This window comes from Dipteris shenzhenensis, chromosome 25 (assembly GCF_047967505.1).
Source record: "Dipteris shenzhenensis isolate YYH24624 ecotype China chromosome 25, Dip_SZ_1.0, whole genome shotgun sequence".
Classification (NCBI taxonomy): domain Eukaryota; kingdom Viridiplantae; phylum Streptophyta; class Polypodiopsida; order Gleicheniales; family Dipteridaceae; genus Dipteris; species Dipteris shenzhenensis.
In genome coordinates, this window is record NC_141620.1 from 49017367 (window position 1) to 49037452 (window position 20086).

A 20086-nucleotide genomic window follows, 5' to 3' on the forward strand; every position below is an offset into this window, starting at 1 on the left:
ATCTGCTTGTCTTACTCTTTTATTTTAGTAATTCAAACTATCCTCAAGTCATCATTAAAAGTTTTCATGAGACTAGCAAGTGATAAGTCTCTAATTTTCATGGGTCTTTAATGAGCCAAAGGCACTCTTGAGAATGTCTTAGCATGTACAAAGAAAGGCTAGCATGTCAGTCATGCTTATAGGTTGATGGCACACGAAATCATCCACAACATTATCATGTGATGGCAAAAGTTATATGCTTCAAGGGGACTAAATTCCATGTTCCAAACGCTAGATCGTGATGACAAGGCATGTTTTTCCTAACATGTGTATGAGACTAATGGCATAAATTATTTCGTTCATGAGGTTGGCCTAGCTCAATATCTATAAGAATTAATTGGAAGAGTCAAGAAGCTCATGCTACAACAAGGAAGCATAAAAAGACACGAATTGCCATTGGCCTAAAATTTCATGTGACATTCATGGACCAACTCTTTGTGGCATTGCAAGGACTGTAAAAGCATACCATGATATCCTCTTTACTTTCATTTTCTTTTTGATTTCTTATACACATGTTAATGCACTTTTAGTTTTCATTCCTCAAAGAATTTAAAAGCTTGTGGTGCTACAAGAAAGCATAGTTGCAACATATTAGAAACTCTTCAAGATACTTAAAATTGTATCATACATGACTAGAAGGCAATGCCTCGCCCCAATTGATATCTAGAGAAGGCAATGCCTTGCCCCATGACTAATATCTAGAGAAGGCAATGCCTTGTCCCGCAACTGATATCTAGAGAAGGCAATGAGTAAGTGCAAAGATTCATGGACTGCTAGTGACATACCTAAAAACCCTCATGTTCCCATGCTTTATAATACATAATGGAAATTTTATCTTGCATAGTAGCTAGATTTGAAGTTGATGCCTTTTTCAAAAGTTTGGATGGATTTCATGCCAATGCATCAATTGTATGAATTTTCACTAGACATAGCTGTGACCTATGGATGATAAAACCAATGCATGTTCTTGCATGGCATGAATTCCCTTTCAAGATACAGTCTGTGTGTCCTGCATTACTTAAGACAAAAGTAACAAAGATATATGTTTGAGGTAGAAGTAAAAATCTCATCATGAGGGACCATCTACGTATCCAAATCTATGGTATGTTTAATGTGCTCATTAACCATAATAAATTTTGATCCTTTATGCCATCTACAACAAGGCTTCCATTGCACTTGCATCTCTTTATAGCTATCTTTCAACATTTGGTCCCTCATTCACATTTTTTAACATTATGTTTCCTTTGGTAAGGGAATTCATGGATATAAGCCTAAATAATAGGTGTTTTGTGTAGTATAGGCCACAAATCTTAAGTACCTTTCAAAGTGTCTAGTGTGCATGTGTGTCATATTATCCTTACAAACCACTTGACTTAAGTACCCTTTAGAGGATGTATTGTGGCATTGAATCACATCATCCATAACACCACTTAAGTTATTTGTCACACTGCTTAGTGTAGTATCCTTTAGAGGGTCTACTACACCATGATCTGTGTCGCATCATCCACATACACCACTTGAGTTGCTTGTCACACCACTTGACTCACTTATCACACAATATTCTCTTCTCTTCTAGTAAGATTTTAAAACACCACTGATGCTATCCTCTTACTTAGAAATGAAGAGATTCAATGTGTCTTCCTATTGTATTGTATCCTTATTCAAAGGACCCTACGATCATATAATATCAATTGATTTTTAATAAGTCTTGGATGATTTATCTCTACAATTAGGCCCACTTTTTGAATGTGTCTCTATCTACAACCGTGCCTAATGGATTACTTTCTAGCCTCCTTCTTGAGATATTAACATGCTCAATGTGTGGTCAATGGAAACCTAAGGATTCCTTGTCTTCAACATGATATTTTCCCCCACTTGCATGGGACACCTTCCTCATTTCTACCAAGGGTTTGTAGTGGCAAGTCTATAGTAGATAATTGCCTAGCAACCTCTTTATGATGTTTGAACAATAGGAAGTGAATTATGGTATGCTTCTAAACCTCACTATGCGAAATCTCCAAGCTTGGCTTGTAAGTACCTCTTGCTTCTATATCCAACAAAATGGGAAACTTTTAGAAAACATACTACCCAGACATGCATTATAAAAATAGGTATATTCACAAATCTACAATGCAAAACCAATTAGCATGTCTAGATCAAAGTGATAGACAAAAGAACTACTTTCTAACATAATTATTTGATGAGGAAAGAATGAGAGACCCTTGGAACTATCATAAAGGATATGAAAGACTAGAGGGAGCCAAGAAGTGTGAAATTATGGGGAAATTATATGGATGAAGTATGAAGAGAGAGAAAGAGGGAGAGGGAAGAGGAAGAAAGGGACAAAATTTGGGCTAGGCCAAATGTATCCCAAAATTATAGGAATCAATAGAATTTTGAGTCCCTTGGTTTTCTAAGTCCGAGAAGGAAATGATAAACTCATATTGTAGGGCCAATCAACTAGGTTAGTTATGAAGGGTCGATATGAATGGGCTCTCTCAACATTGAAAGACCATATTGGTGTCTCCATGTCACACTAAGCACTTACCAAACCAATTGCTCCAGATTCGTTGATTCCTTTGTCCAAGTTCACTTTTCCTTTGTCCTTTGTCCTAATGGGTCTCCTAATGTCTAAAAATCTATATCTCCCAAACTATTCATTTGTTTCGCATGAAATTTTTTGCAAGACAACTACAATTTCACAATTCAATCAATAGATGTACAAATTCAAGTTGCGATTCAAATCATAGATACCAAGATATTGGGCAAATTCTTAGCAAAAATAGCTTTCATTACTTATAAGTCCTTATAACATAAGTCCTTGCATTATAAGTTGTTACATTTTCCACTGGCCCAAAGGCTCAAAATAACAAAAAACATCTTCAAGCGATTTGGATTCCCTTTCGTGATGCATTTACGTGAGGAAGAAAAGGTGGGACACAAGGAGCAATCGAGCTCCTGGACTGACTAGCTTCCGCAAAAATGGCTGGCTCTTTCCTTGGTCAGTGTTCAGGTACGCTATCAATAGTCACTCCCAGCATTGCTTTACCAAACGTCTCTAGAGGGGTGTTCTCTTTGTCGGAGTAGATCCATAAGCTTGATGTGAACTGTCGCCACTCTTCCCAATCGGACTCTTGCTATAGAAAAGGAAATCATCGTCACTCGAGATGTTTGCATTTTTCTCCCTATTCGCTGTGCTTTCATTGAAATACCTCAAACCACGATCAAGAACCCTTTTAATATGCATATCAAGATTCGGACGACTGACTCTTGCATTGCTACAAAAGAAAATATTGCTTACATCATAAGGCGTGACTGCATATAGAGATACTGTAGCCTTCCAGAGGCATTCTACTCTTTTGCTATCCATACCTTTGCCTTGATAGGGAATAACCCAAGATGCCGATGGATAATAACTTCCACTTTGAAGAATTTTAAGAAGACATTTGCTCAACGTTGCAGCATACCTACATCCTAATTTAAACTTCTAGAACATAAAAGCCCGATCAAATACATTGGTACTTGTTAAACATACACGATTTTTTGTTTCATCAGTGCCATAGCGAACGTAAAGTTCGATCCCTGCTTCCAATTCCTCCTCCTTCATGCCCTTCGACACACTCTTGAAATGTGAATGCCCAAAGTCTTTCATGCAGTAACCAAACATCCCTTGATACGTGTGCAAATTCCTTTGCCTCAATGCATAGCACATTATCACTCCACTGAGGGGTTGATTAATCCTAGCCTATATACTTCTAGATGATCCGGTTCATGCTTTGCATGCTCTTGCACTAATTCGTTTGATATCCAACATGTTAGGAGCAATGCAATAACAGAGCAACAATGCAGGAAGTGGAATGCATAAAATATTCAATACAGAAAGTGCATGGAATGGAAGAGATAGAGAGACACTGATATACATGGTTCACCCAATGTGGGCTACATCCACGGAGAAACTAGTCCTGTGTTTTTCTTATCTAGCAAGCAAGAAGACACATGATACAAGTAGTATATCCATTGCTCTCTTGCTATGTGAGCCACACCCTTATCTTACAATTTTGACCACACAACTCATGCTCCAATTTTCATGTATTTTTGTCTTCGGGGGGCTACCCTAGAACCCCTTGCCAAGGGGGGCCTAAGGCATGTCATCGGCCCCCCCTTGGAATCCCCCAACGACAGTACTAGGGGTTTTGCCCCCCCAAACCTCCCTTCATGGGATGGCTATAAACATTCCTGGGTCCAAAGCACGGTAAAAAATAATCTTAAAAAAAAAAAGAGATCAAGCTCCACATATAACGATCTCCCACTTGGAGATTGTCATAGTAACTCCACTGTTACTACACTCACTGAAATTCTTTGGATCTGGCTATCTCTCATGTTGTTCCTCATTCTTGAAGACCAATTGAAATTGAGCAAGAGCTCAACTTCTCGCTGGTTACCACCTTAGTCAACATGTTTGTAGGATAGGTGTATATTTTCTAGCTTTAACTGTCTATCCTCCATAACAGATCATATAAAATGATATCTGAGCTGTATATGTTTGGTTCTTGAATGCAAGGCTGAATTCTTTGCGGATGAATAGCACTCTGGCTATCACTATACAAGCTACAATTTTCTTGCTGCTTCCTAAGTTCCTCCATAAACCTCAGCAAGCAAATCATCTCTTTACTAGCCTCTGTAACTCCAACACATTTTACTTCTGTAGTAGAAAGTGCAACAATCTTTTGCAACTTTGAAACCCAGCTTACTGTTGTTCCACCTACAATGAAAAGATACCCAGTGGTGCTTTTTCTTTGAGCAATTGTACCTCTCAAATATATGACAATCCACTTTACAGCCATCCATTGTTCTTTACCTAGATTATTCATAAATTTGCTCACAACTCCCACTGCATGTGCAATATTTGGCCTTGTGCATACCATTGCATACAATAAGCTACCAATTGCTAATGCATATGGAACCCTTGACATGTAGTCAACCTCCTCGTGTGTCTTGGGACACATATCCTTCCATAATCTGAAATGATTAGCCAAAGGTGTAGAAACAAGTTTTGCATTTTGTATTTCAAACATTTCCAACACCTTTTCAATGTACTCAATTTGAGACAATGTCAATTTGTGATTTTTCCTGCATGGTAGAGACTACAATAAGCATGCCATCAACATACAATAACAAGATCACGTATCTGCCATTGTCTTGTTTCTGAAAATAAACTAGTTGTTTGAATGACACCTACTAAAACCTTGTTTTGTGATAAATGCCTCACTCCCATGCCTTTTTGGATTCTACCTACATTGCTTCTTCATATGTTTCTGGTTCACCAGAACCAGTCAACAGAACATAATTGAAAGAAGGAGAAACTAATTGGGTGGCCTACTTACTTTCGTAGAGCTTCTTAGTGCACCTAGAGGAATTTGAGGTTCTTGCTATTGTTGCTTCTACAACATTTTCATGTTTTGCAACCTTTGGAATTTCATGTCCTGTGATTTCATAAAGAGATGTGTATTCTGTGTTTGCATTTTCTTTCTTCCTTTTCAGCAAGTGATCTTTATATGTAATAGTCTCATTGAATATAACATCTCTGCTCCTAATGATTTTGTTACTTTCATAATCCCATATACGATAACCAAACTCACTACCTCCATATCTAATAAAGATGCACTTCTTGGATTTTGTCTCAAGCTTTGTTCTTGATTCCTCATCAACATGGACAAATGATGCTGACCTAGAAACAAAGTTATTCATAGCCATGACCAAGCTATCCAACTTTCTAGCAATGAGCACAAAATTAGGAGAGCTCGAACCTCATCATAAAAGTTTACTTCTACAGAACTTAGTTGAGTTTTTTCATATTGAATTGATTAAAATGATCAGCTACTATAGACCCACCTTTTAACATCTTCACATTGAATAGACGCTTCATAAGAAATACCTTGTTAGAAGCTGATGGTTTTTCGTACAATGTACCTAGCATGCTTATCAAGTCCTTTATTGTCTTCTTTTGAAAGCCACTAATGCTTCCAAACATAGTCGTATCGTTCCTAGCACCTTTTTGTCCAGAACCTCCTAGTCTTTAACTGAAATACTCGTAGGCTTCTTTGTGATCCAACATAATGGCAAGAAAAGGTCCTTTTGGTACATATAATTCTCAATCTGCATCTTTAAATGCTAGTAGTTCTTGCCATTGAACTTCTCAAATTTTAACTTGCCTTCTTCCATCATTACTCCCACTCAAACCAGGAACCTCCTTCCTAATGAGTCAATGGATTTTACTCAAACAAACACTTTGATACCAATTGTTAGGAGCAATGCGATAATAGTGCAACAACGCAAGAAGTGGAATGTGTAAAATACACAAGATAGAAAGCATAATGAATGGAAGAGATAGAGAGACACCAATATACATCGTTCACCCAATGTGGTCTATGTCCATGGACAAATAGCTAGCCCTACATTTTTCTTATCCAGCAAGCGAGAAGATACAAGATATAAGCAGTATATCCACTTCTCTCCTGCTATGTGAGCCACACCCTTATCTTACAATTTTAACCAAATAGCTCATAAACAACTCATGCACTAATTTTCATGTATTTCTGGCTTTGGGGGCATTGCCCCTGTACCCCCACCAAGGGGGGCCTAAGGCATGCCATCTTCCCCCCCCTTGGAATGCCTCGGCAATAGTACTAGGGACCTTCCTATCCCCCTTCATGGGATGGGTATAAACATGCCTGGTTCCAAAGCATGGTAAAAAATAATCTCAAAAAAAAAAGATCAAGCTCCATATATAACACAACATTGCAACTATTCCAATATTGAGCCAACGTACCTCGTTTGGCTCAAAAATATGCCTCCTCTAGTTATTCTATCTCAACTCCCAAAATATAATGCAATTATCCCAAATCATGTATTTTAAACTATTTGCAAGGATTGACGTGGGCCTTATCGATTAGCTTGTTGTTGCTACCTACTATGATGAGGTCATTCACATAAAGTGTGATTATCATAAGAGCATTTTGCATTTCTCTTCACATACACCCCATGATAAAGTTTAGTTCTCATGAATCCTTTTTGCCTAAAACAAGTGTCAATCTTGTTGTATCAAGACCATGGGGATTGCTTGAGATCATAAAATGCCTTCTTTAGCTTGCACACTACGTGCTTAGATACTAATGACAAAGGAGTGGTGCTACACAATAAAGGGAGTCAAGGCAAAAGATTGGCACAAACACCAAGGAATGTGTTAGTACACCAAATAACAAAGAAGTCAACCAATAGGACAAAGGGTGCTATCAAAGACCAAGCACAAAGGATACATTCGAGCAAAGTCTATCCACCTGGACTGATACAAAATAAAGCATCTCATTTTCTAACAAGATCAAGATGAACCAATGCAAATGTGTTGGGTAGTACCCATCATGAATGTCAAACTTGAGTCTTATATATCAGGATACATAGTTCTAGTGTTTACGGCCATTCCTGCAACATAGGTATACTCGTGCATCTGGAGTGCAACATAAAGCTGTTGGTATACAAACTTCTTAAACCAAGTAATAGAAAGGCTTTTTAATTAGAAATGATTGCAATCCTCTTTTTATTTTGAGCAAAAAAGATATTTAGATTTATATTATAGAAATGATTTTTTTACATAGTTTATATCAAAACATCTATAAAAGAGGCCAGCATGAGTAATGATTGCACTCTTTCCTTGTCTTATTCTTTCGATATACATGTCACTCTAAGTTGTTCATTGTTTCTTGCCCTCATGTTGTACATATGTTTACTAATTTGCATTCACTCAACACTCCACTATCTATCTAGAAAAGGCAATTGCCTTGTAAACCCAAATGAATGAGAAGCCATGGGACAAAGAGTTGAACTTTATCCATGAGACACGTTCGATGTCAACATTTGGTGATCTTATTGGGGGCAGGCAAGTTTGTGCACTTGAGCAGCTAGTGGAGAGTAAGTGAATTGCACTAGTGAACGATGGAGCCAACAGTGCAAGCACAAGGGGTCAACCCATATACCAGCAAAGAAGAGAAGAGTGGCTCAAAGGAATCGAGGTTGAGACAGAGATAAGAGAAAATGAAGATGAATCCTTGGTTGAAGGCAATGAGTTATGGCAAGAGTAAGGGGCGAGACCAAACTAGGAAAAGCAAATGAAGATGCACCAATCAAACAAATTTTATTGAGCTAACCAAGTCAATAGCACCGACCAAGATGAAGCCAATCGGGCTAACACTGGTGACCAATTCGATTGATTCAATGAGAAGACACCGAGTCAAAGTCTACCCGCCAATCACCCCAACAGAATCCCATGCCAAAGAGCCAACGGAACAAGAAGACCAAAGATAAGGATGAAGCGATGAGGAAGAGAGTCTAAGGAGGATGAAGGAATGAGAAAGAGGCAAAGCTACATTATTGAAGAGGTTTTACATGAATTTAGCAATGAGGACCTATTGCTAAAGCTCAACCACCTCAAGCAAATGAAGGGTAAAATGGTATAAGACTTCATAGCACAAATAGGGTGTTGACCAACCAAGTCACCAATCTGCAAGATGAAATGTCATTGTAGTCTTAAATGATGAGTGGCCCCACTCTATGGATAGAGCTACACAACATGGAGATAACACACCCAACAATGATGTATGATGAATTGCTCCAGTGTGAGCAATTGCAGTAGAAAAGGGCAACACAATGTCGCAAATGAGAAAAGAAGTCAAACTCTCTGAGAAGCAGAGAGAAATGATGAGGAGGAAAAAGAAACAATGGCAAAAAGGATACCAAAATAGTAAAGAAGAGGTCAAGAATCTCTTGAAGGAGATGGGCATTTGAGGGATCCTATAAAAGGAGAGGCTTGGTACCAAAAAAGCAAAACCTAGGGTCATATGGCAAATGTGTGTTGCTTGAGTAGATGGTGTGACATTTACAACTACTAGGGCCATGCACTCAAAGGCTACTAATACAACAAGTCAAAGTGAACAACAAATATTTGCAAAGTAGAGCAAGAGCCAAAGAAAGCCTACCAACGCAAGCATCGACATGGCTTGTTTTTCTTCTATGGGAAGAAAGCCCCAAAAAAGTGAGTGCCAATTGTGGAAGAAGCAAATCAACATGCTTCAAAAATCATGTAGCTAAGAAGACCTCACACCTGAAGTAGGCATGATGATAATAGTGGTGGACTCAACAATAGTCACTTGACCATAGGGGCTAGCCTAGACTAGAACCAAAGAAGCCAAAAGAGCACAATTCTAATAGGAGGAGAAGAGACCACAATGAAGATCAACCACGAGTTGAAAAAGAAAGAACCACTTGTTAAACTGGGAGAAATGTCATATTGACAACCTAAAGGGTGATTGATGGAGTAGAATGAACAAACAAGTAAAGGAAAAAAAGACCCCAACCAAATACATGCTCAAATGGATGATGGAGTACACACAGATATGTGAGGAGTCCTTTGAGTTGAATGTGATGATTTTGCCTGGTCATTTGATGGGAATTCACTTCCCACTTCACAAAATGCTTCCAAAGCCTCATGGTGGAATAGTGACCCATAGCCACACCCCTTTCATCTATCATCAAAGTGATGGAGATGGCCATATAGGAGAGAAAGAGGTACCCATGATCAACTTGAAAGTCCAAAACCATAACGATGAAGTGTGTGATAGCTAATAGAGGCTCAAGCATCAATACCATTTTGGACAAAGTCCAAAGGAGGCTAATTCCATCGCCATTCAAAATTTGGATGGTTGATCAAAGACTAGTCATGCGCATGGGCATGCTTAAGTATGCTTGCATCAAAATCAGTAGAGCCGCATGTCACCATGACTTTCATTATGGTCAAGATGGAGAGCAAAGTATCGTACCCCATGTTTTTGGGATGACTATAATTGAAGGATGCCAATGACAGAGGAGATAAATAGGCACATGTTTAGCTAATATTCTAGAGATTATATGTAATCGTGATATAAGGAGTCAACTATGATGAGGTGTGCATTTTGGGTTATGACTCATATGATTTTGAGATTTGGAACTGCATGGAGATGATGGCTATCTTTTGTGTCAATAATACATGTTGATGATATAAAGTCTTTGCTTAGATTTTGTGATGAATGAATAATACTATTTGTCATTTATATTCTTTGTTTTTTCGAGAGGTTTGTAATACATGTATTGAGTGACCTTCAGAGATCAATGCATAACGAGTTATTTCTGTATTAATAATAGAGAATGTCATATTGTTGCTACTTCTCCATGGCATTCACAGGATGTGCAAGGTGTGTTGGGTTTCGAGGGTTTTTGTCACCTACAAATATATCAGTGTTACTCAAGTTGTATTTTGGTGAGAGACGTAGGCTCAAGTGTGGGAAGCAAACATTGTGCGTGCTTGCATGTAAGGAACACTCAGCAACATGGTTGGGGGAATGAAGGCCTCCATTGGGGGTATAAAGTTTGGAAGGAGTTTCAGGGTTCAAAAGGAGACGAGGCTCATAGTTAGAGAGGTTTTGGTGATAGCGGTAGGGCCATTTCCTATTTTGAACCTTCGTATTGATGACTACGGCCAATAAGTGGGGAATTTGAGATTTTTTGCTAGCTGAACCCTTGATGTTCTTTGTGAACAAGAGGACCACATGCCAGATCCAGTCTTGTTTGATCTTCCTACTAAGCAAAACAAATGTGCATAACCACACTTGACACCCAAGATCGTGGATAAAAAGGTAGCTACTTCCTTGAGTTTAGGATCTATGATTGTACAAAGTATTATTCCATACCTATGGAGCTTGGTGCCCTTAGAGAGGAAATGCTAAATTTATTGAAACATGGCATCAATAGGCCTTGAGGGGTATTTTCCCCCTTTAGTTGGAAGTGAAAAAAACTATTTGGATCACTGTTGTATCAAGAGAATGATATTGAGTGCTCTGATGTACAGTGATGATGCCATATTTTTCTTCCTATTCATCCTTTGTGTGATGGGAGTGGAGGAAATCCTTGATGTGTGCTTTCATGGAAGGAGTTTCCTATAGGGACTATAGGTGTTCAAACAAGGTTCTAAGTCCACTTTTCTATAGGAAGGCTTTTGTGGCATTGGAAAGTATGTATGCTGATGGAGGTGGCCACAAAAGTTCTTGGGACTCAGTTGCACCAATGCACGATGTGTCGCTCATGGCACATTTGAATCACATGAAGTCTCTCATCACCCAGCTCGCAGGCCTCAAGGCCCCCATTGGGGAAGATGATCAGGTAGCAATACTTCTCTCCAGCATCGAAGAAATACCCAAGTACCTGAGATTATTCCAGCACTTCGTGTCGCACAGGGCATGACTTTTCATGCTATGGTCACCATGCTATTGGATCATGATAGGAGGAATGTTGACACTCCTGACTCCAATGTCCTCTTCTCCAAGGGTAAAAGTAGTCTTGCCTCACATGCTCCATTTTCCAAAGTTAAAGGGAAGTTCACTCCTCCAAAGTGACATACTGCGGGAGACTTGGACACACCAAGGCCAGTGCTACAAGAAGATTGCCCAGCAACAACACAAGGACCATGTCCACCTAGTTGCAGAAGGAGACAATGATGCAGAGGAACTAGATGATGATCCAATTCATGCTCTCACAGCTCAAGTGGAAGAATTCTCTATTCATTAGGAGGTTTATGAGCCTGATGATCGTGACTATGTTTTCAGAAATTTGAAATCATCTTGATGTAATTGGGTACTCTACCCTGGTAGTCCCCCTAAAATGATTATCATAAAGTGTTAATAAGGTCCTCAACCTTGGATTGTCCTCCTAAATTGATGTATTGATTTTATTTGTGTGTGGCTTCCTACCACTTCATGTTATAAAGCCAGGGGGGGATGTTTGGAAGGAGTCCTTCCATTTATGAGTACTCCATTGTTGAGCCTCTGAGCAATGCTTGGTAGAGCCTCTGAGCCTGTTGTGCCATGCTCTCTAGCCTCTGAGCCATGCTCTTAGTCTTTTGCATCCATGCATGTTGGGCCTCTGAGCCATGCTAGATGAGCCTCTGAGTCTATTGTACCATGCTCACTAGCCTCTAAGCCATGCACACTTGTCTGGGGGGGTGTTAGAAGATGAAGCCAAAGTGAGTGTTCTAGTGTGTTTTATTGAGTCCTAGAAGTAGTACTAGACTACTTTATATCCTAGAGTGCCACATGTCACTTTGGGACTAATCCCATATACATGTGAACCTAGAGTGTGTGTGCCTATTCTGTAAAGGCATTGTACTTTCTAATCTTGACAGAATAGTCAACATCAAGCGATTTATTCATGTGAGTACTTTGGTTATCATTGCTTTGCACTTGTCTCTTCATTTTCAACCTTTCCATTTCCTTTCCATTTCATTCTTGTGCCTTCAAATTCTAATGGGACTACTGCCTCCAAACCATATACTAATTGGAATGGCATAAAACCTATGCTAACCTTAAAAGTAGTTCTATAGGCCTATAAGGTAGAGTTGAGATTTTCCACCCAATCAGAGAGTTTGGGTTCCACTACATTTGTGAGAATAATGCATAGAGTTTTATCGGTAGATTTTGCTTGCCCATTCCCCTAGGGATAGTCGAGAGTGCTCTTTTGGAGTACAACCATAAATCCTGAGAGAAATTCTTGAATCACTTGATTGACAAAGTGCATGTCTCGGTCAGAATCCAAGGGGCAACTATACCGTGTGATCACATTTTAATAAAGGAACTTGGTAGCACTTCTAGCATTAGCTTTGTGTACTGCTTTTGCATTAGGCCATTTAATGAAATAACAAGTTGCTACAATTATGTATCGGACTTGTGTTTATTTCATAGCAGTAGGATGTATGGGTCCTACAAAGTCAAATTTCCATTTTCCAAAGGGTTGTTACACCATGAGTGTGGTTAGGGGGTGAAGTAAATTCAAGAAAACCAGTCCTATGGAGGAGGATGTGGTAACTTTAGAGGCGGGGGGAGTCAAAGAGGTCGTGGTGGATGGTAGAGAGACCAAAATGCAAACAGCAATGTTGAATGCTACTACTGTGGTAAAATGGGTCATATGATTAAAGACTGTTATAAAAAGTAGAATGAAATCATGACTGGAAAATTGCAGCAAGGCAATTATGCATCCTCTAGTAGACAGGGTGATGATAGAAATGAGCATCTATTTATGGTGCAACACATGACCAATTCTGTGACAAGTGCAGAAGAAAGCAATGATGTGTGGTATGTTGACTCAGGTGTGTCAAACCACATGACAGGTCATGCAGAATGGATGCAAGATGCAAGGAAAATGAAAAGACTAGGATTTGTGGAGACTGATGATGATACTGCACATCCTATTGTGCAGATTGGTAAAATTCCTTTGTCTATAGGCATCCTTCTTTGCTTTTACTTACTATATAACCAAGCAAAAATATTTAAATCTTTCATTTCAGCACAAAATGCTTAATGCATTCATTTCATTTTTTGTTTTTCTCAATCAATGATGGATAGTTAAATTGGCAATACTACTAGATTTCTATTATAGTGGTTGGTGGACAATTTATACTAGCATTACTAGCAGAGATAAATATTGAAAATGTATATTTAGACTCAGATTTTTGATTTCTTACTTTATATTGACAGTCAATAAATAGTTCATTATTGAGCATGATTGCAGTTCTAAGAATAAAATTTATATAAGAAAAAATTCTTGCCAGTTGTTGATAGTTGAAAAACTAGTAGTAATGGTTTATTTCATTTGCAATTAATAATATAACTTGGGACCAGTTAGTCTATGAAAAAAAATTCAGATTTTTTCCCCGAATTACATGGATTGTGTCTTTAAATTACTTTGAATTGGAGTTGTAGAGGATAACTGATAGTAGTCCATGTGTTAATTATCAAAAATTTTGGAAAGAGTTTCCAATTTTGCGTAACAGATCAATATGTTGATGAGAAATAGAATGATCCTTTGTCCCATGAGTCTTCCCCTTTAACTTCTCAAAATACCAGTCCATCTTTGCTTCATGGATTTGCCTCATTGTTAGCTATCTCCCCTCCCCTGTCTTTGGTAGGGTCTCTACCAAGTGATCCTTGTATGAGAGGATAAGAAATCCAAAACATTGGCATTTCTAGCTGAGACTTCAAACAATGCCTTCCATATTAAACCCTTGCCCTTAGCTCCTCTAGGACCTCTCGATCATTGGAAAGATGAGGAGAAGCCAACAATTAGTGCTCCATCAAATAGTAAACCCTTGTGCATTCAGGATATGGACTTGTCAATGAAAAATGGAGTGTTTCAGGGAAGGCTGCATTTCCTCACTTGCAAGAAACATATTCCCATGTTCATTTGCAAAATGACTGTGACTAGAATGTCCACCACGATGATTTCCTCTGCCTTGGAAATTCCCTCGATTACTATTGGATTGACCGCCTTGGTCGTATTGCTTCTTGTGGCAATCTCTTTCATAGTGTCCAAACTTGTGACAGTAGTTGCACTGCATGTTTGACACATTGGTGGATGCATTCCCTTGTCCTTGAAATCTTCCTCGGTTGGAATGATTTCCTCTTTGCTGATTTTGATGCTGCTAAGGATGATGCTGATTCTGATGCTGATGTTGATTTTGATTTTGTTGCTGATGATGACCACTTTTTTGGTATGATCTACCTCTGCCTCTGCTTCTATCTGAAGCTGTGAATGCCTAATCATTAGAATGCCCTTTTCATGCTTGAATAGCTTGAGTGTTGAGTTCTTCACCGAGTAGGATTGACTAAAGTTCTTCCAATGTTGGAATTTGCCATTGGATGGCAATACTTTGGACTAGATTCTTGTATTCCTGTCCTAGTCCATGCGGGATTACTTGAACCATTTCTGCAAGGTTCATAGTCTCTCCTACTGTTGCAAGTTGATTGTTGTAGTCTTTTATGCGGAGTACATAAGCATGACCGGTTTCACTGCTGTTGCGAAAACTCTGGTTGAGATCTGGTTTCTCAGTGTGAGAATCTTGGATGTGTTCTTGGACTCATAGAGAGCTGTGAACATATCCCATGCTTCTTTCAATGTCTTGACTATGTTGAGCTATCCTAGCATGACATCTTGCACATTCTACTTGATCAGATGATAGGTGTACTTGTCTTTCTTATCCCATTTTGCCTGAGCTCGGGCAATGGCAATATCTGCTACTGGTGTGAAGACTATTTTTGTAGCTGTAGATCCCATTGTTAGTGCTGTGACAAGAGATGGAGTAGAGCTACTTGTGGCTGGATCGTCCAATGGTCTAGCTGTAGACCCATCAACATACTCCCATTTGTCCTGAAGTATAAGAATGGTCTTCATTGGATATTTCCATGTACCGTAATTGCAGTTGTCTAACTTAGCAGATGCCTCAAGACTAAGGTTGCTAGTCATAGACATGGTGCAAGAAATGTAGTCAAAAGTGTCGTGAAAATCTGTGTATGAATCGATTGCAAATACACTAATTATGCCAAGTGAAATCTCTGAACCGTCGGTGAAGATAGAACTACAATATATAAAATTTGATATGTATTAAAAGGCTTGTGGCAATGATGCCGGGAATAACCAAGAGGCTTTACAAGGCTAAAATGATGTGCACAATGCCATGAGATAGCCGTGTAGGCTTTGTAATGGTGGCATGTGTGTGTGATATCAAATGTTATCTGCCCACTGAACAATCTGCAATGCCTCTGAACTCTGAATTTTGCTCACTGAACTAATGAACGTAAGGTTTCAAGTAATGTAATGATGTGAAACCGTATGTGAGCATATGGACTGACTTCGAGTAGGTACTAGTCGAGAATTTCGAGCATGGCTTAGAGTGGCAACTTGGAAATTCAAAGCGTCCCCTCTATGGCAATCTAGTCTACTCTGATCTAGATCTATACAAACCATCGATCAATGAAAGAATAGCAAATAATTCATTTTCTTTTGTTCTTTTTAAGTGCTGGGTCAGATGCGTCGATGTAGAGGCGAATGTGCATGAAGGAAGTGGTTTTGTTGGCGAGGCTCAAATGTGAGTGTAACTTGCACTGAAATGTGCACATGATGTGATGACCACGTAGAGCACAAAAAAACGAGTGACTTTCTTTTTCGGAGTGCCCTCAAATTCTTCCTGGATCAAGAGATACGGCTTGATCTAGGTGGAGGGGCAAAAGGAGTGCAAATGGTGCTCAATGATGATGTGTCATTGTGGGTCACATGTAGTGATGATGTGGCACTATGCCTAGCAAGAGGTATGCTAGTGGAGCCCTGTGCTGAGGTGGCAAGAGTGGTCACATGAAGTGACTGTGGAGCACTATGTGTGCCTGCAGAGGGTCAATGTTGACTGGATAGCTGAGGTGGCACAGATGATGATGTCAACAGATGATGTGGCAATGATGACATGGCATATGACATAGCATTGATGATGTGGCATTGATGACATGGCAAATGATGTGTCACTGATGATGTGGTAATGGTGATGTGGCTATGCTGATGTGGTAGATGACATGGTAGTTGACGTGGCTATGCTGACATGGCCGTGATGATGTGTCAGTCGATGATGATGTGGCAAATAAGGTGATGTGGCACTGAAGATAAGGTTGCCACATGGCACGTGTGAGTGGACCTACCTATGTGGCATGTAGGGTGATGTGGCCTTGTGGATGAGGTTTTACCACGTGTCAAACTCCAGACCTCAACTAACCCAATCTTGTTCTAAACTATGGTTGAGAGGGCTGGGGTTAGTTAGACCCTTTATCCGCCACGTGTTGAATGAATAGGGCTGCAAAATCTATGAAGATTTTGATGGAATCTTTTGGATTCCATCATCTCTCTCGTCGACTTGTAGAAGCTTTTATTATGGTGAGCGCTGGCCGTGTGTGCCTCTGTTAGCTTCTGTCGCTGTTTGGCCATCTGTGTACTGCGCATTTGTAGTCGAGGCTCAATAGTTAAGAACTGCCCACAAAGGAGGACCAAAGATAAGCCCAAGGATCTAGCACCCACTAGTAGTAAACAAGCTAAAAAAGGGATCCGGATCCAAGTCAGTTTCTACTGAAAAAACCCTTCTCCAAAAGATAAACTCTATCAAACCCTTGCTCCCCCAGGATAAAGGCAAAGGGATGATTGATGACACTATAGCTCTGAACAATGCTTTTGACACCCTGGTAGACAATGAATCTGAGGAATAGATAAGAAAAAATCAAAACTTGGACATTGACTCTTAGATTGAAGCAAGTTGGTCAAAAGATTTTGAGGATGATATAAACAAAGAGGATGAGATGGTCTCTTTAAAAATCAGTGAGGAAGACCTAGGAGGTGATCAAGATATGGGGGCTGAAAAGGATACTGCTGACCAAGGTAAAGCTTTTACTCAGGTACAAAGCAAGAGAAAACTCTCTCAAGTAAAAAATGCCTCCCCTCAGATAAACAGCCCCAATCCCAGGGCTAGAAAGGGAACTAAGAAGAATGTCAAGTAAACCAATAGCCATCCTCTCACTCAATGTCAAAGGTCTCACTGACCCTGGCAAAGGCGGAGAGTTAGCTTATTGGATGAGAACTAATGCTCTTTCTCCTACTTTCCTTACTCTGCAAGAAGTTAAAGTCTCAAGACCTTTTTTGGAGAAAAGACTAACTGTAATTGACAAGAGAAGGAAATGGTACTTCATTGACCATGAGGAGGGCAAGGGTGGGGTAGCAATTGGTATACTATCTAACTATGCTCAAGGTATTTTGGATGTGGAAGTGGATACATAGAACAAAAGGATTATGGCTAAATGCATGATACATGGGCAGACATTCACAGTGGTGTCACTTTATGCTTCTAATAGTTCACAGGAAAGAATGGTTAGTTGGGAATCACTCTTGCTGGTAGGAAATAAATGTTTCGTGGCTGGTGACTTTAACATGGTGGAAAGCTCCAAGGATAGATGGATGGGTAAAGGAACACTCATCAGAATAGTCATCAGAGGCAGAGACTTGACTTTCTGGGAGGACTTGAAAGAAGAGCTAAGTCTAGTGGACATGGGGATGAAGGACACCTTTACATGGTCAAACAGTCAAGTGGGGGACAATAGAAGAGAGACCAGACTGGACAAGATATTTGTCTCACAAGATCTAGTTAGCCAAACCAGCAATTGCCAGAATCATGTCTTTTCCTCTTTCTTCCTTCTCTTATGGCAAGAAAGTGTTGAAAGTGGGTTCCTGCCTACACATATCGATGGTGGTGTTATAAAACTTATTCCTAAGGAAGGAGATAAGATTGAGCTAAGGAACTGGAGACCTCTTACTATGCTCAACTATAGCTATAAAATCTTTGCTAAAGCTTTGGCTTTGAGGATTAAAAACAAAATGGCCAAGTGGATCCTACCAGAGCAAAAAGGCTTCATAAAGCGCAGACATTTACTTGAAGCTATCATCAACATTTGGGAGGGATGTAAGTATGCCAGAGAAACAAAACTCACCTTGTGAAGCCCAGGCACAGATGACACTGATAGCTCTAGAGATTCAGAGAGTTTCAATTACTTAAATTGATTACTTCAATGATGACAATACAGATGACATTGAGGACTCTTATGTCCCTCTCTTTTGATTTTGCTGCTATTGTTTATGTTTTACTCAGAAATGTTTTGATGAAATTCTCCCCATGGGGGCTGGTTGTTCTTTACCAAAGAACATGTAAATACTTATGATGATGATGATATCGTAATCTAACAAAAACTTTTTCTGCCCAAAAACTAAACTAAACATCCCTAACTAAACTAAAACTAAATACTCCCTAACTTATGCGAAAACCTAAAACTAGTCATGATTAAGCAACAGTTAAACTAGTCATTAGGAGTACTTCCTAGAGTCGCTTATCTACCCACCTCCCTAGGTTAGTTATTTCACACCAACTATTTTAGAGGCTACCTAACTGACCACCTAGGCTCCTATGTTCGTACTCCCTACTCTTTGCCTTCTAAGCTTTGCTTCCCTCTACTCTCTTCTCTAGACTCCTGCAACATCGCTCCTTGGCTGTTGTGGTTGTATAGTTCGAAAGACCATGGCTTAGACCCCGCCAGCCTCGATTGCTGCTACTCGGGCTACTACTATGCAGCGCTGTGGTATTACTATAGGCTCCTCGACTGTTGGGAACTTGGAGCTGTGCTACCTTTATAGCTACCGCCTTTGCTGTTGATTGACCTCTTAGGCTGCGACTGCCTCGACTACCTCATTTGCCTTGATTGCCTCTACTGCCTCAATGGCCTCGTAGGCTTCCCTAGCCTCAGTGCTTTGGTGAGTTTGGTCACGCTTCAAGACTCCGAATCAAGAGCGTTAGAAGATGCATCGTGCAGCTCGGTTAGACCTTGTTGGACTCATTGGTATAAAGAATCGTACCTCTTATGCTTGTGACCCTTCATACCTCTTACAGTCATAGCTCGAAGTTGATTCATCTAAAGTAGGGACTCTGAAGGTCACGGATGCATGTGTTTTCACAGAAGCTTTTACACACATGTGCTGTTCTTATATATGTCATATATTCTTCGTATAAATATACCTATATATGGCACATAGGAAAATATTGGAAGCTCATCGGCTTTTTTATGGTACTAGTTTGCTTATCCCCTTGTGTTGTCCCATAGATATATGTATGACTATGTTTCCTTAATCTTTCCTCTAGAGAAATTCTTTAATTAATTTCTCTCTAATAATGACTCTTATATACTGCTCTTGTCTACATTTTGCGTCAAGTTTTTTACATAAGCTTTCTTTTTTTATACTCACTCACTCAACGTTTTATTTGCTTTTACAAGAATATTGATTCCAAAATAAATGCCTTCTAACAATAATTATTCTTTCTAAATTATTAAGTAATAATAATTTCTTGATTAAAATTTAGCTTTTAAAAGTACCCTAATGTCTTCTAGATTATTATTTACTTTACAAAAAATTTATTGTCCCCAATTTATAAAGCACTCTTGTAGGGTCCTCCAGGTTGGCACTTACTCCCATGTCTTCATTAAACTGTCTAACTAATCGTGGCATAACTTAAGTGCCTTGCTTGTTTCCTTTTATTTTGCTTTTTATATTTTTCCTATGTGCA